The sequence below is a fragment of the Dermacentor albipictus genome, chromosome 9, assembly GCF_038994185.2.
Source record: "Dermacentor albipictus isolate Rhodes 1998 colony chromosome 9, USDA_Dalb.pri_finalv2, whole genome shotgun sequence".
In the NCBI taxonomy this organism is placed as follows: domain Eukaryota; kingdom Metazoa; phylum Arthropoda; class Arachnida; order Ixodida; family Ixodidae; genus Dermacentor; species Dermacentor albipictus.
In genome coordinates, this window is record NC_091829.1 from 41494180 (window position 1) to 41509240 (window position 15061).

At 41.8% G+C, this 15061-nt stretch overlaps 1 long non-coding RNA gene across 1 annotated transcript in view; it reads right to left on the reverse strand.

Moving 5' to 3' along the window:
• Nucleotides 1–359: 359 nt before the first annotated feature.
• LOC139049699 (uncharacterized) overlaps nucleotides 360–15061 on the reverse strand; it is a 49070-nt gene continuing 34368 nt past the window's right edge. Inside the window, exon 4 of the long non-coding RNA XR_011508506.1 lies at nucleotides 360–2137. This is a non-coding gene — a long non-coding RNA (uncharacterized lncRNA). The remainder of the gene's footprint in view (nucleotides 2138–15061) is intronic.

Sequence of the window (15061 nt, forward strand, 5' to 3'; positions counted from 1 at the left end):
ACGCGAATACTATTAGGGAGTAGTTAACCCTGTAATGCCGAAACACATTTCTACATCAAAGAAAATTCCTAGCATTTCCTCTATTTCTCGTCTTGGAGGACACATTTGTGCTGAGAATAAGTTCAGCAAGCACTCGTTAGTAATTAGATTCGAACCTAATCACAAAAGCCACATGGCTCCAACGCATTCACGAATTTCCAATTGAGTGAAGGCACCACTTGACTTCAGTAAAGGAAGAAAGCAGGCTAGCTTCGGGATGTTCGAAGGATCTCTCTCTTCCTTCCTTCCTTCCTTCCTTCCTTCCCTCCCTCCCTCCTCCTCCTCCTCCTCCTTTTGTTATCAATAAGGTAATTGAGAAATCTGCAGAGTACGAGCACCCACTCTACAACGCTTTCATTCATTATGACTGCTGGTGTCTCTAAGCAATCAAACGCATTTTCACAGAAGTATTATGTAATCAAGAAGTACATATGGCATATGTGAATATCTTCGGAAATATCTAAAAGGATTCCTCAGCTACCTTCTTTCTCCACAAGTAGAAAGGTACGTATAGAGAAAGTAGTGAAGAAGACGCAAACTCTCCAATGGTATTCACTGCATGCTTCAAAGTACTGAAGATGCCAAAATATGGACTAGGAGAGGTTTAACGGCGAACATCTCAGCAACCTTCGGTTTGCAGACGACGTCCTGTTAAGCAGCACTGGGGAGGATATACAAATGATTTAGGGCCTTAACAGAAAGTCTAATGGTGCAGTTGGATTAATATCAGAAGGAAAAATGATCAATAGCCTGGCAAGAGAACAAAAGTTCCGGATTGCCAATCAACCTCTAGGCTTTGTGAAGGAGTCCATTTACCTAGGCCAGAAGTCGCAAGAGACACTGATCAAGACAAAGAAATTTACAGAAGAGAAAGAATAAGTTGGAGTGCGTACGGCAAGCATTGCCAGATCCTGATTGGGAGAAAAAGTCACTATCACTAAAACAGAAACACTATCGCAGAAAAAGTCTGCAATCACTGCATTCTACTGGTGCCAACATATGAGGCCGAAACATGGAGGTTGACTAAGAAGCTCGAGAACAAGACCGCGAAAAGAGTAATGGGACCAATAACGTTAGGCGTAATGTTGAGAGACAGGTGAAAAGCGCTGTGGATTAGAGGGTAAACAGGGATACCCGCTATTGTAATCGACACAAAGAGAAAGGAATGGAGCTGGGTAGGCTATGCAATGCGTAGGACTGATAATCGGCGGAGCGTTAGCGTTACAAAATGGGTGCAAAGAAAACGGAAGCCCAGTCGAGCTGAGATGAGAAAATTCGCAGGCGCAAGTTGGAAGTAGTTGGCACAGGATAGCGGTAATGGGAGATCGCTGGGAGAGGCCTTCGTCATGTAGTGGACATAAAAATAACCTGATTGTGAATTAATACGACTACTTGTGTTCCACGTGCGCCAATTTAAATTACGAAGCCTCGAACGCGCACTATACAGAATCTGCGTTGTGCAGTACAGGGTTAAAAGGGTGCAGAAACACCTTGGTGACCGCGTGAAGAACACATTGCGCGAATACCCTCCCGTGAACATCACATTTTGCCGTCGTGCGTGGTTTTCCGCTCTTTGGGCCATTCATGCCATCCACCAACGTTTCGCTCCTCGCGTTTCCTCTGCCATCACCAACAGGGTAACTCCGTAAGCCTGTGTTACCGAAGCTCTATTTCAATGACCCGCCCTAACATCTCTTGAGGCTACCGAAGATCTACCCCGCAAATACTTATTAGTTAGACTCGTGGTACGAAAGCGCGAGTTTTCTTGCACGTCATCGGCGCTGAACGCCGCCATCGTCGTATTCTTCTGGCCTTGTGGCCAGCGCTGTTTTGAGTCTTTATTTTGGTGTATGTGTGTGCGTAACCAGGCGTTTGTCGGTATTTCCAGCAATGGTGTTGATTGCCTCGTTGTCGTGACGATAGATGTGGCCACTCTGACGCCGGTTCGATACTTGACGTTCGAACTGAACTTCTCCAGCCTGGGTCAGCGGCTGTTCGGCGGTCCGGCAGCAAGTTGCTCCCGATCGAGGGATTGTCGTTCCAAGGCCATGGTGGGGAGGTCCTCGCCATCATCACCACTGACGATGAGCACGTTGCTCTGAACGTGAAAAAATAATTAGAGGGCTGCGAACACCTTCAGGCAGCAAAAAATTGATCGCAGCCTGTTTTCCTCAGTTTTCAGAATTTTGCCTACTGTTTGATAGACAGTAGGTGCTATGTACAATGGGAACAGGAAATTTACGGACCCTGGTTCCTAGCGCCGGTCACGGTGCGTCGACCATGAATATAAGATAACAGAAACATTTATTATTAACCTATTTATTTATGTATCTATTTATTAATGTACCGTACCTAACAGGCTACTCATCGACACAGTGTAAGGTACCTTTTCATTGTTAATGAAAACGTGTGGTTACAAGTCCCCCCCCCCCCCGAAAAAGAAAACGTATGATTCAAAATGTACGGTAAAAAACAGTGATATTCAAGATACAACACATCATAACTTTCAAAAACTTTAGAAAGAACGTGGCCTAAACTGCCTACGAGGAAATACTTATCACAATGCACATCGCCAAGCAAGGATACAAAAGGCACCGTTCATAGAAACTGGACGATGAGCCATTATCTAAACGTTCGAACGCCGCAAAGTTCTTGCGCGAAACCACGTGACGTTCGGTGACATGCACGCAGCGCAACCCACGTGCTCCATGCGGGAGAATTCTAGCCTGGAAATATGAGCCATTTTATGGGCCATCCTATTAATAGCATTTAACTTAGAATATTTCAAATATTGAGTTGTCATTGTGGCATACTACTGCTTTGTGAGGGTAGCCAAAGTTTGTAAAAAGCATGAGTCGAAGTGATGAATCGGCCCAGTATGTGAATTCTGATACTGAAACGAGTGCTTTTTATCTCCTCCGACTGCAAGACACACATCAAGCTACCTTAACGATAGGCACTCCAGAAATTCCATGCTGTTGACATGAAGGCCTAATTTTTTGCAGTTCGGCTGTATTTCCCATTTTAACCGCTGTACCATCAGCGTAAACAGCAGCGTGACCAGAAAATAATCGATCGGAATGCCTGTAGCGTGACCTGGCATACTACTGTGTTACATGTTGCCCTCGGTGAGCAGCAGTATGAGGAAAATGAAACAAACTCTTCCTTGAAACAACTCCATTCAGAATAGTTTCCCACCATTCTAACACAAACTGTGCAAATTGACTTCTGTCAGAATGTCCCTCACCTACAGCTACAGTGGCTATGGCCAACGTCTTTCTAATTCCAGTTTGACGGGAAAAGGTGTACACGTAACAAGATATCAACAGAAGGTTGTACAATAGGATTGGACACTTAATATTCGAGGGAAAGCATCGTTTTTTATCCCCTTTACCATTTTTCCAAATTTAAGGGGAAAATTATTGTTTGCTAATCGTTCATTTTTCGCTTTAGACGGCTTCTCCGTGTGCCCGGGGACTCAATAGGCGGAGAACGAGCCCCTCAGGGACACGTTAATTTTTCTTGGAAAAATGATGTTTTCATGGGCTATAGGCTTATCATTTTTTCAAATTTAAGGGGAAAATTATTGTTTGCCTAATCGTTCATTTATCGCTTTAGACAGCTTCTCCGTGTGCCCAGGAACTCACATAGGCGGAGAACGAGCGCCTTAGGGACACGTTAATTTTTCTCGGAAAAATTATGATTTCATGGGCTATAGGCTTACCATTTTTTCAAATTTAAGGGGAAAATTATTGTTTGCCTAATCGTTCATTTATCGCTTTAGACGGCTTCTTCGTGTGCCCGGGGACCCATATAGGCGGAGAACCAGCGCCTTTGGGACACTTTATTTTTTCTCGGAAAAATGATGGTTTCATGGGCTTACCATTTTTTCAAATTTAAGAGGAAAATTATTGTTTGCCTAATCGTTCATTTATCGCTTTAGACAGCATCTCCGTGTGCCCGGGAAGCTCAAAGTCGAAGCATTCATCACGCCCCCTGAGAGCGCACGTCTACTGAAACTAACACATCAATGAACGAATTTGCACAAATAAATTATCGCTGAAAAAAACATCAGGCAATAGTCCATTTGAATCTCAACGCACTGCTGTTCACTCATATCTCTGAAAAGCACAAATTGGATGCATAAAACACTGCCTCAGCAAAGGCATTTGCACTCAGGCTAATTTACATAAATTAAAAACCAATTTGCCCAAATGAGTTGTGGTTGAAAGGATCAGCCTATAGCCCCTTAGAACCTCGACAAGATCCTTTTCACTCGCTTCACTGCAAAGCTGAATTTCTAAGGATACCTTACGCCCCGTGCAAGTGATCATATGCTGACACTAACCTAAACAATTGACAAACGAATAGGCACATATAGCTATCGCAAAAAAGACGATAGGCTATAGCCTGTTCGAATCTCAACTCATTGCTGTTCACCCATATGTCTGAAAAGCTCAAATGGCATGCATACAACATCGCCTCAGCAAACGCATTTACACTAAGCTAATTTACATGACTGAAAAACCAATTTGCGCAAATGAGTTGTGTTTACAGGGATAAGCCTTTAGCCCATTAGAACCTCGACACGATCATTTTCACTCGCTTCTCTGCAAAGCTGAATTTCTAAGGATACATTACGCCCCCGTGCAAGTGAACATATGCTGACACTAACCTAAACGATTGACAAACGAATAGGCGCATATTAGCTATCGCAAAAAAAAAACGCTGTTCGAACCTCAGCTAAGTGCTGTTCACTCATATCTCATAAAAGCTCGAATTGGATGCATACAACACTGCCTGAGCAAACGCATTTACACTCAGCCAATTTACATGGCTGAAAAACAAATTTGCCCAAATGAGTTGTGGTTGAAAGTATCAGCCTATAGCCCCTTAGAACCTCGACAAGATCCTTTTCACTCGCTTCTCCGCAAAGCTAAATTTCTAAGGATACATTACGCCCCGTGGAAGTAAACATATGCTGACACTAACCTAAACAATTGACAAACGAATAGGCGCATATAAGCTATCGCAAAAAAGAGGCTAGGCTATAGCCTGTTCGAATCTCGGCTAAGTGCTGTTCACTCATATCTCTCAAAAGCTGAAATTGGATGCATGCAACATTGCCTGAGAAAACGCATTTACACTCAGCTAAATTACATGACTGAAAAACCAATCTGCGCAAATGAGTTGTGTTTACAGGGATCAGCCTTAATCCTTTAGAACCTCGACACGTTCCTTTTCACTCGCTTCTCTGCAAAGCTGAATTTCTAAGGATAGATTACGCCCCGTGTAAGTGAACATATGCTGACACTAACCTAAACGATTGACAATCAAATATACACATATTAGACATCGCACAAAAAATCGCTAGGCTATAGCCTGTTCGAAACTCAACTCATTGCTGTTCACTCATATCTCTGAAAAGCTCAAGTTGGATGCGTACAACACCGCCTCAGCAAACGCATTTGCACTCAGCCTAACTTATATGACTGAAAAACCAATTTGTCCAAATGAGTTGTGGTTAAAAGCATCAGCCTATAGCCCCTTAGAACCTCGACATCATCTTTTTCACTCGCTTCTCTGCAAAGCTGAATTTCTAAGGATTCATTTCACCCCGTTCAAGTGAACATATGCTGACACTAACCTAAACGATTGAGAAACGAATAGGCGCATATTACCTATCGCAAAAAAAAAAAATGCTAGGCTATAGCCTGTTCGAATCTCAAGTCATTGTTGTTCACTCATATCTCTGAAAAGCTCAAATTGGACGCATACAACACCGCGTCAGCAAACGCACATGCACTCAGCTAATTTACTTGACTGAAAAACCAATTTGCTCAAATGAGTTGTGGTTAAAAGCATCAGCCTATAGCCCATTAGATTCTCGACACGATCCTTTCCTCTCGCTTCTCTGCAAAGCTGAATTTCAAAGGATACATTACGCCCCGTGCAAGTGAACTTATGCTGACACTAACCTAAACGATGGCCAAACGAACAGGCGCATACTAGCTATCGCAAAAAAAACGCTAGGCCATACCCTGTTCCAATCTCAGCTAAGTGCTGTTCACTCATATCTCTTAAAAGCTGAAATTGGATGCGTACAACACCGCCTCAGCAAACGCATTTGCACTCAGGCTAACTTATATGACTGAAAAACCTATTTGTCCAAATGCGTTGTGGTTAAAAGCATCAGCCTATAGACCCTTAGAACCTCGACATGATCTTTTTCACTCGCTTCTCTGCAAAGCTGAATTTCTAAGGATTCATTACACCCGGTTCAAGTGAACATATGCTGACACTAGCCTAAACGATTGACAAACGAATAGGCGCATATTACCTATCGCAAAAAAAATGCTAGGCTATAGCCTGTTCGAATCTCAAGTCAGTGTTGTTCACTCATATCTCTGAAAAGCTCAAATTGGATGCGTACAACACCGCCTCAGCAAACGCATTTGCACTCAGGCTAACTTATATGACTGAAAAACCTATTTGTCCAAATGCGTTGTGGTTAAAAGCATCAGCCTATAGCCCATTAGATCCTCGACACGATCCTTTTCTCTCGCTTCTCTGCCAAGCTGAATTTCTAAGGATACATTACGCCCCGTGCAAGTGAACTTATGCTGACACTAACCTAAACGATGGACAAACGAACAGGCGCATACTAGCTATCGAAAAAAAAAACGCTAAGCAATAGCCTGTTCGAATCTCATCTCATTGCTGTTCACTCATATCTCTCAAAAGCTGAAATTGGATGCATGCAACACTACCTGAGAAAACGCATTTACACTCAGCTAATTTACATGACTGAAAAACCAATTTGCCCGAATGAGTTGTGGTTAAAAGCATCAGCCTATAGCCCGTTAGATCCTCGACACGATCCTTTTCTCTCGCTTCTCTGCAAAGCTGAATTTCTAAGGATACATTACGCCCTGTGTAAGTGAACATATGATGACACTAACCTAAACGATGGACAAACGAACAGGCGCTTACTAGCTATCGAAAAAAAAAACGCTAGGCAATAGCCTGTTCGAATCTCATCTCATTGCTGTTCACTCATATCTCTCAAAAGCTGAAATTGGATGCATGCAACACTGCCTGAGAAAACGCATTTACACTCAGCTAATTTACATGACTGAAAAACCAATTTGCCCGAATGACTTGTGGTTAAAAGCATCAGCCTATAGCCCATTAGAACCTTGACACTTTCATTTTCACTCGCTTCTCTGGAAAGCTGAATTTCTAAGGATACACTACGCCCCGTGCACGTGAACTTATGCTGACACTAACCTAAACGAATGACAAACGAATAGGCACATATAAGCTATCGCACAAAAAGGAAAAACGCTAGGCTATAGCCTGTTCGAATCTCAACTCATTGCTGTTCACTCACATCTCTGAGAAGCTCAAATTGGATGCATACAACACCACCTCAGCAAACGCATTTGCACTCAGGCAAACTTAAATGACTGAAAAACCAATTTGTCCAAATGAGTTGTGGTTAAAAGCATCAACCTATAGCCCATTACAACCTCAACACGATCCTTTTCACTCGCTTCTCTGCAAAGCTGAATTTCTAAGGATAGATTACGCCCCGTGCAATTGAACTTATGCTCATACTAACTTAAACGATTGACAAACGAATAGGCATATATTAGCTATTGCACAAAATGGAAAAACGCTAGGCTATAGCCTGTTCGAATCTCAACTCAATGCTCTTCATTGATATCTCTGAAAAGCTGAAATTGCATGCATTCAACACTGCCTCAGAAAACGCATTTACACAAAACTAATTTACATGACTGAAAAACCAATTTGCCCAAATGAGTTGTGTTTAAAGGGATCAGCTTTTAGCCCATTAGAACCTCGACACGATCCTTTTCACTCGCGTCTCTGCAAAGCTGTATCTCTGAGGATACATTACGCCCCGTGTAATGAACATATGATGACACTAACCTAAACGATTGACAAACGAATAGGCACATATTATCAATCGCACAAAAAGGAAAAACGCTAGGCTATAGATTGTTCGAATCTCAACTCATTGCTGTTAACTGATATCTCTGAAAAGATCAAATTGGATGCATACAACACCGCCTCAGCAAACGCATTTTCACTCAGGCAAACTTACCCGACTGAAAAACCAATTTGCTCAAATGAGTTGTGTTTAAAGGGATCAGCCTTTAGCCCATTATAACCTCGACACGATCATTTTCACTCGTTTCTCTGCAAAGCTGCATTTCTAAGGATACATTACGCCCCGTGTAAGTGAACATATGCTGACACTAACCTAAACCATTGACAAACGAAAAGGCGCATATTAGCTATCGCAAAAAAAAAACGCTAGGCCATAGCCTGTTCGAATCTCAACTCATTGCTTTTCACTTATATCTCTGAACAGCTCAAATTGGATGGATACAACACCACCTTAGCAAACGCATTTGCACTCAGGCTAACTTACATGACTGAAAAACAGTTTGTCCAAATGAGTTGTGGTTAAAAGCATCAGCCTATAGCCCATTACAACCTCAACACGATCCTTTTCACTCGCTTCTCTGCAAAGCTGAATTTCTAAGGATAGATTACGCCCCGTGCAATTGAACTTATGCTCATACTAACTTAAACGATTGACAAACGAATAGGCATATATTAGCTATTGCACAAAATGGAAAACCGCTAGGCTATAGCCTGTTCGAATCTCAACTCAATGCTCTTCATTGATATCTCTGAAAAGCTGAAATTGCATGCATTCAACACTGCCTCAGAAAACGCATTTACACAAAACTAATTTACATGACTGAAAAACCAATTTGCTCAAATGAGTTGTGTTTAGAGGGATCAGCCTTTAGCCCATTAGAACCTCGACACAATCCTTTTCACTTGCTTCTCTGTAAAGCTTAATTTCTAAGGATACATTACGCCCCGTGCAAGTGAACTTATGCTGATACTAACCTAAACGATTGACAAAAGAATAGGCACATATTACGTATCGCACAAAAAGGAAAAACGCTATGCTATAGCCTGTTCGAATCTCAACTCATTGCTGTTAACTGATGTCTCTGAAAAGATCAAATTCGATGCATACAACACCGCCTCAGAAAACGCATTTTCACTCAGGCAAACTTACATGACTGAAAAACCAATTTGCTCAAATGAGTTGTGTTTAACGGGATCAGCCTTTAGCCCATTAGAACCTCGACACGATCCTTTTCAATCGTTTCTCTGCAAAGCTGAATTTCTAAGGATACATTGCACCCCGTGTAAGTTAACATATGCTGACACTAACCTAAACCATTGACAAACGAACAGGCGCATATTAGCTATCGCAAAAAAAACGCTAGGCTATAGCCTGTTCGAATCTCAACTCATTGCTGTTCACTCATCTCCCTGAAAAGCTCAAGTTGGATGCATACAACACCGCCTCAGCAAACGCACATTCACTCAGGCTAACTTACATGACTTAAAAGCCAATTTGTCCAAATGGGTTGTGGTTAAAAGCATTAGCCTATAGCCCATTAGAACCTCGACACGATCATTTTCACTCGCTTCTCTGCAAAGCTGAATTTGTAAGGATACCTTACGCCCCGTGCTAGTGAACTTATGCTGATACTAACCTAAACGATTGACAAACAAATAGGCACATATTAGCTATCGCACAAAAAGGAAAAACGCAAAGCTATAGCTTGTTCGAATCTCAACTCATTGCTCTTCATTGATATCTCTGAAAAGCTGAAATTGCATGCATTCAACACTGCCTCAGAAAACGCATTTACACAAAACTAATTTACATGACTGAAAAACCAATTTGCCCAAATGAGTTGTGTTTAAAGGGATCAGCTTTTAGCCCATTAGAACCTCGACACGATCCTTTTCACTCGCGTCTCTGCAAAGCTGTATCTCTGAGGATACATTACGCCCCGTGTAATGAACATATGATGACACTAACCTAAACGATTGACAAACGAATAGGCACATATTATCAATCGCACAAAAAGGCAAAACGCTAGGCTATAGATTGTTCGAATCTCAACTCATTGCTGTTAACTGATATCTCTGAAAAGCTCAAATTGGATGCGTACAACACCGCCTCAGCAAACGCATTTGCACTCAGGCTAACTTATATGACTGAAAAACCTATTTGTCCAAATGCGTTGTGGTTAAAAGCATCAGCCTATAGCCCATTTGATCCTCGACACGATCCTTTTCTCTCGCTTCTCTGCCAAGCTGAATTTCTAAGGATACATTACGCCCCGTGCAAGTGAACTTATGCTGACACTAACCTAAACGATGGACAAACGAACAGGCGCATACTAGCTATCGAAAAAAAAAAACGCTAAGCAATAGCCTGTTCGAATCTCATCTCATTGCTGTTCACTCATATCTCTTAAAAGCTCGAATTGGATGCATACAACACTGCCTGAGCAAACGCATTTACACTCAGCCAATTTACATGGCTGAAAAACAAATTTGCCCAAATGAGTTGTGGTTGAAAGTATCAGCCTATAGCCCCTTAGAACCTCGACAAGATCCTTTTCACTCGCTTCTCCGCAAAGCTAAATTTCTAAGGATACATTACGCCCCGTGGAAGTAAACATATGCTGACACTAACCTAAACAATTGACAAACGAATAGGCGCATATAAGCTATCGCAAAAAAGAGGCTAGGCTATAGCCTGTTCGAATCTCGGCTAAGTGCTGTTCACTCATATCTCTCAAAAGCTGAAATTGGATGCATGCAACATTGCCTGAGAAAACGCATTTACACTCAGCTAAATTACATGACTGAAAAACCAATCTGCGCAAATGAGTTGTGTTTACAGGGATCAGCCTTAACCCTTTAGAACCTCGACACGTTCCTTTTCACTCGCTTCTCTGCAAAGCTGAATTTCTAAGGATACATTACGCCCCGTGTAAGTGAACATATGCTGACACTAACCTAAACGATTGACAATCAAATATACACATATTAGACATCGCACAAAAAATCGCTAGGCTATAGCCTGTTCGAATCTCAACTCATTGCTGTTCACTCATATCTCTGAAAAGCTCAAATTGGATGCATAGAACACCGCCTCAGCAAACGCATTTGCACTCAGGCTAACTTAAATGACTGAAAAACCAATTTGTGCAAATGGGTTGTGGTTTAAAGCAACAGCCTATAGCCCATTAGAACCTCGACACGATCCTTTTCACTCGCTTCTCTGCAAAGCTAAATTTCTAAGGATACATTACGCCCCGTGCAAGTGAACTTATTCTGATACTAACCTAAACGATCGACAAACGAATAGGCACATATTAGCTATCGCACAAAAAGGAAAAACGCTAGGCTATGGCCTGTTCGAATCTCAACTCATTGCTGTTCACTGATATCTCTTAAAAGACCAAATTGGATGCATACAACACCGCCTCAGCAAACGCATTTGCACTCAGTCAAACTTACATGACTCAAAAACCAATTTGCTCAAATGAGTTGTGTTTAGAGGGATCAGCCTTTAGCCCATTAGAACCTCGACACAATCCTTTTCACTTGCTTCTCTGTAAAGCTTAATTTCTAAGGATACATTACGCCCCGTGCAAGTGAACTTATGCTGATACTAACCTAAACGATTGACAAAAGAATAGGCACATATTACGTATCGCACAAAAAGGAAAAACGCTATGCTATAGCCTGTTCGAATCTCAACTCATTGCTCTTCACTCATATCTCTGAAAAGCTCAAATTGGATGCATAGAACACCGCCTCAGCAAACGCATTTGCACTCAGGCTAACTTAAATGACTGAAAAACCAATTTGTGCAAATGGGTTGTGGTTTAAAGCAACAGCCTATAGCCCATTAGAACCTCGACACGATCCTTTTCACTCGCTTCTCTGCAAAGCTAAATTTCTAAGGATACATTACGCCCCGTGCAAGTGAACTTATTCTGATACTAACCTAAACGATCGACAAACGCATAGGCACATATTAGCTATCGCACAAAAAGGAAAAACGCTAGGCTATGGCCTGTTCGAATCTCAACTCATTGCTGTTCACTGATATCTCTTAAAAGACCAAATTGGATGCATACAACACCGCCTCAGCAAACGCATTTTCACTCAGGCAAACTTACATGACTGAAAAACCAATTTGCTCAAATGAGTTGTGTTTAACGGGATCAGCCTTTAGCCCATTAGAACCTCGACACGATCCTTTTCACTCGTTTCTCTGCAAAGCTGAATTTCTAAGGATACATTGCACCCCGTGTAAGTTAACATATGCTGACACTAACCTAAACCATTGACAAACGAACAGGCGCATATTAGCTATCGCAAAAAAAACGCTAGGCTATAGCCTGTTCGAATCTCAACTCATTGCTGTTCACTCATCTCACTGAAAAGCTCAAGTTGGATGCATACAACACCGCCTCAGCAAACGCACATTCACTCAGGCTAACTTACATGACTTAAAAGCCAATTTGTCCAAATGGGTTGTGGTTAAAAGCATTAGCCTATAGCCCATTAGAACCTCGACACGATCATTTTCACTCGCTTCTCTGCAAAGCTGAATTTGTAAGGATACCTTACGCCCCGTGCTAGTGAACTTATGCTGATACTAACCTAAACGATTGACAAACAAATAGGCACATATTAGCTATCGCACAAAAAGGAAAAACGCAAAGCTATAGCTTGTTCGAATCTCAACTCATTGCTGTTAACTGATATCTCTTAAAAGACCAAATTGGATGCATACAACACCGCCTCAGCAAACGAATTTGCACTCAGTCAAACTTACATGACTGAAAAACCAATTTGCTCAAATGAGTTGTGCTTAAAGGGATCAGCCTTTAGCCCATTAGAACCTCGACACGATCCTTTCCACTCGCTTCTCTGCAAAGCTGAATTTCTAAGCATACATCACGCCTCGTGCTAGTGAACTTATGCTGATACTAACCTAAACGATTGACAAACGATTAGGCACATATTATCTATTGCACAAAAACGAAAAACGCTTGGCTATAGCCTGTTCGAATCTCAACTCATTGCTGTTCACTGATATTTCTGAAAAGCTGAAATTGCATGCATAGAACACTGCCTCAGAAAACGCATTTACACTAAGCTAATTTACATGACTGAAAAACCAATTCGCCCAAATGAGTTGCGGTTTAGAGTACCAGCCTATAGACCAGTAGAACCTCGACACGATTATTTTCACTCGCTTCTCTGCAAAGCTGAATTTCTAAGGATACATCACGCCCCGTGCAAGTGAACTTATGCTGATACTAACCTAAACGATTGACAAACGAATACGCACATATTAGCTATCGCACAAAAAGGAAAAACTCTTGGCTATAGCCTGTTCGAATCTCAACTCATTGCTGTACACTCATAGCTCTGAAAAGCTCAAGTTGGATGCATACAACACCGCCTCAGCAAACGCACATTCACTCAGGCTAACTTACATGACTTAAAAGCCAATTTGTCCAAATGGGTTGTGGTTAAAAGCATTAGCCTATAGCCCATTAGAACCTCGACACGATCATTTTCACTCGCTTCTCTGCAAAGCAGAATTTGTAAGGATACCTTACGCCCCGTGCTAGTGAACTTATGCTGATACTAACCTAAACGATTGACAAACAAATAGGCACATATTAGCTATCGCACAAAAAGGAAAAACGCAAAGCTATAGCTTGTTCGAATCTCAACTCATTGCTGTTAACTGATATCTCTGAAAAGATCAAATCGGATGCATACAACACCGCCTCAGCAAACGCATTTTCACTCAGGCAAACTTACCTGACTGAAAAACCAATTTGCTCAAATGAGTTGTGTTTAAAGGGATCAGCCTTTAGCCCATTATAACCTCGACACGATCCTTTTCACTCGTTTCTCTGCAAAGCTGAATTTCTAAGGATACATTACGCCCCGTGCAAGTGATCTTATGCTGATACTAACCTAAACAATTGACAAACGAATAGGCACATATTATTTATCGCACAAAAAGGAAAAACGCTAGGCTATAGCTTGTTCGAACCTAAACTCATTGCTGTTCACTGACATCTCTGAAAAGCTCAAATTGGATGCATACAACTTCCTCAGCAAACGCATTTGCACTCAGGCAAAGTTACATGACTGAAAAACCAATTTCTCCAAATGAGTTGTGGTTTAAAGCAAGAGCCTATAGCCCATTAGAACGTCGACACGATCCTTTTCACTCGCTTCTCTGCAAAGCTGTATTTCTGAGGATACATTACGCCCCGTGTAAGTGAACATATGATGACACTAACCTAAACCATTGACAAACGAATATGCACATCTGACACATCGCATAAAAAAAATCGCTAGGCTATAGCCTGTTCGAATATCAACTCATTGCTGTTCACTCATATCTCTGAAAAGCTCAAATCGCATGCATACAACACCGCCTCAGCAAACGCATTTGCACTCAGGCTAACTTACATGACTGAAAAGCCAGTTTGTCCAAATGAGTTGTGGTTAAAAGCACCAGCCTATAGCCCAGTAGAACCTCGACATGAACCTTTTCACTCACTTCACTGCAATGCTGAATGTCTATGGATACCTTACGCCCCGTGCAAGTGAACATATGCTGACACTAACCTAAACAATTGACAAACGAACAGGCGCATATAAGCTATCGCAAAAAAAAAACGCTAGGCTATAGTCTATTCGAATCTCAACTCATTGCTGTTCACTCATATCTCTGAAAAGCTCAAATCGCATGCATACAATACCGCCTCAGCAAACGCATTTGCACTCAGCCTAACTTACATGACTGAAAAACCAATTTGTCCAAATGAGTTGTGGTTGAAAGTATCAGCCTATAGCCCCTTAGAACCTCGACAAGATCCTTTTCACTCGCTTCTCCGCAAAGCTAAATTTCTAAGGATACATTACGCCCCGTGGAAGTAAACATATGCTGACACTAACCTAAACAATTGACAAACGAATAGGCGCATATAAGCTATCGCAAAAAAGAGGCTAGGCTATAGCCTGTTCGAATCTCGGCTAAGTGCTGTTCACTCATATC